At 35.7% G+C, this 2,770-nt stretch overlaps 1 non-coding gene across 1 annotated transcript; it reads left to right on the top strand.

The window, feature by feature from the left end:
• Positions 1–1,724: 1,724 nt before the first annotated feature.
• On the top strand, positions 1,725–1,830 carry LOC113776625. Its single transcript, XR_003469114.1, has one exon. It is a non-coding gene; the product is annotated as a small nucleolar RNA R71 (small nucleolar RNA).
• Positions 1,831–2,770: the final 940 nt, after the last annotated feature.

Here is a 2,770-nt window from a genome sequence, read left to right as displayed (position 1 = left end):
TTCAATCAATTGTTCCTCTTGTAAGCCTACACCATTAAGACAAAGTTCAAGAGAATCATCATCAAGATTAGCTTGACTCATCTCTAATGTCAATTCATCACATATGTCAACAGAATAAACATGATCGGTAAAAGAGGGATATTTCTCCACTTTACTCAAATTAAATTCCACTTCCTCTTTACCGATTTCGAACTTAAACTTACCTCGTTTGACATCTATTATTGTACCTGCAGTAGCCAGAAATGGTCTACCAAGTATAATAGGTACATTAACATCTTCCTCCATATCTAAAACAACAAAATTAACAAGAATAATGAATTTCTGTACTTTAATGAGCACATTCTCTAATATGCCTATTGGATGTCTAATAGACCTGTCAGCCAATTGCAAAGAAATGTTAGTACGCTTTAACTCTTTCAACCCCAATTGCCTAGCCACAATTAAAGGGATCAATGACACACTCGCACCCAAGTCACAAAGTGCTTTAGAGAATTCTACATTACCAATAGTACAAGGAACTGTGAAACTCCCTGGATCTTTCAACTTTGGTGGCAATTTATTTTGTATGATGACACTACATTCTTCCGTTAATGCAATTGTCTCACTATCTACTAACTTCCTTTTCTTAGTCATTATCTCATTGAGAAACTTTGCGTATGAAGGAATCTACAAAATAGCATCAACAAAAGGAATATTAATATGTAATTATTTGAAAATGTTGACAAACTTCGCAAATTCTTTATCATTTCTCGAAGGCTTCAATCTTTGTGAAAATGGCAACGGTGGAATTGGTGTTGTATCTCCCATTTGTGGCTCATTTTCCTCCATCTTTTTTTTCCTTTTGATTTTCTTACCGTTCTCTCCTAACTCACTCAACTGCTTGTTCTCTCTTCTTTCACATTCTCTCTCACATTCAACTACAGGCAACTCACCCACTTCCTTACCACTACGGAGGGTTATAACCTTTACATACTCCCTTGGGTTCACATCAGTCTTGCTAAGTAAATCCCCTTGGTTGCGATTGTTAACCGCATTTGCTATTTGCCCTAACTGAACCTTAACATTCCTGTACATATTGGTGAGTTGGTCCATCCTTCCTTCAATTCTTTCAAACCGTTGAATAGTGGCACTTGCTAAATTTTCAATTTTATCATTTGATACATTTGCCAGCTTCTCAATTGCAAATTTTCAAGTTGGTTTGGATTCTGAAAGTGATTGTTTTGGTTGAAAGTCCAGTGGATTAATTGGTCTTTGTTGGTTCCCTTGATCCTTCCATCCAAAATTCGGGTGATTACGCTATCCTGAATTATAGGTATTGGAGTATGGATTATTTTTGGGTGGACGGTTGTAATTGTTAAGATATTGAACCTGTTCGCTGCTAGAACACATAGAATCATTATGATCTCCGTCGCAAGTAGTACAATATGCAACAACTACTCCTTGATTAGAGTTAGAACCAACGTACCTATTAAGTATTTTAACCACATTATCCATTTTTGCACTTAACATATTCAAGGTATCTACTTCGAACATACCTGCGGTTCTCTTTGTATTACCTCGTTCGTTTGCCCATTGATAGTTGTTAGCAGCCATTTCTTTGATCAATTTGTTGAGCTTTCTCAGCTGTCTTTCCCATCAATGTTTCTCCCGCTGCCGCATTTACATGCGTCTTTATTGGATAGGTGAGACCATTGTAAAATGTTTGGACTACTAGCCAATCTGGTAAACCATGATAAGAACATTTTTGTTGCAATTCTCGATAGCGCCCCAGGCTTCATACAATGTTTCTCCTTCCTGTTGAGAGAAACTAGTTATATCCATTTTGAGTTTAGCAGTTTTTCCAGGTAAAAAAAATTTATTTAGAAAAGCCTTAGCTAATTCAGCCAAAGTTGTAAAAGTGTTAGGAGGATGGGATTATAGCCAAACCTGGGCTTTGTCCCTTAGCGAGAATGGAAATAATCGAAGTTTAATTGCATCATCACTAACACCATTAAACTTAATTGTATCACAGATTTCAAGAAATGTTGACAAGTGAGAATTTGGATCTTCGGTGGCATTACCTCCATATTGAGATTGTTGTACTATTTGAATTAGTGATGGTTTAATCTCAAAATTATTAGTATTTACCGTTGGCCTTGCAATACAAGTTTGAGAATCTTGTGTTCCCGGTAAAGCAAAATCTCGTAGAATTCGCCTATTTGGTTCATTTTTCACCATTTCTTACTCAAATGGTAATTCTATCAAGATTTCCTCTATCGGCTGCCAAATCTCTTGTTCCTCTTGATGTGGTGTATTTCTTCTTTGTCTACGTAGTGTCCTCTCAATTTCAGGATCGAAAAGTGCACTTTCTCGATTTGATCGGTGCATACACTACAAATAAAAATAAGAGAAATTTTGCAGTTTTAATTATTAAAATCAACTATAAACAACTTGAATAAAAATAATGGAAATATCTAAATTAATAGAGATGATTAGGCCCTAATATTGCCGCTCCCTGGCAGCGGCGCCAAAAATTTGACGAGATTTTTATATCAATGCAAGTTAAATTCGATTTTATACCCGTTGACTGCAAGTATACAGGCCGAAATCGTAATGTAGGGTATGTATCGGGTCGATCCCAAGAGGAGCAAATTAAATAAGTACTAGGCCTTTATTTTTCTCTATTATTTAGACTTACAATAAATCTGAGTAAGAAAATTATAATGCTATTGTCTACAAATCTGGTTTAATCAATGTTAAATGCAAATGGAGAAATTTCACTAAAGATTGA

This window comes from Coffea eugenioides, chromosome 6 (assembly GCF_003713205.1).
Source record: "Coffea eugenioides isolate CCC68of chromosome 6, Ceug_1.0, whole genome shotgun sequence".
NCBI classification, from domain to species: domain Eukaryota; kingdom Viridiplantae; phylum Streptophyta; class Magnoliopsida; order Gentianales; family Rubiaceae; genus Coffea; species Coffea eugenioides.
Note: the sequence above shows the minus strand (reverse complement) of the source record. Positions and strands in the feature narration are given on the sequence as shown.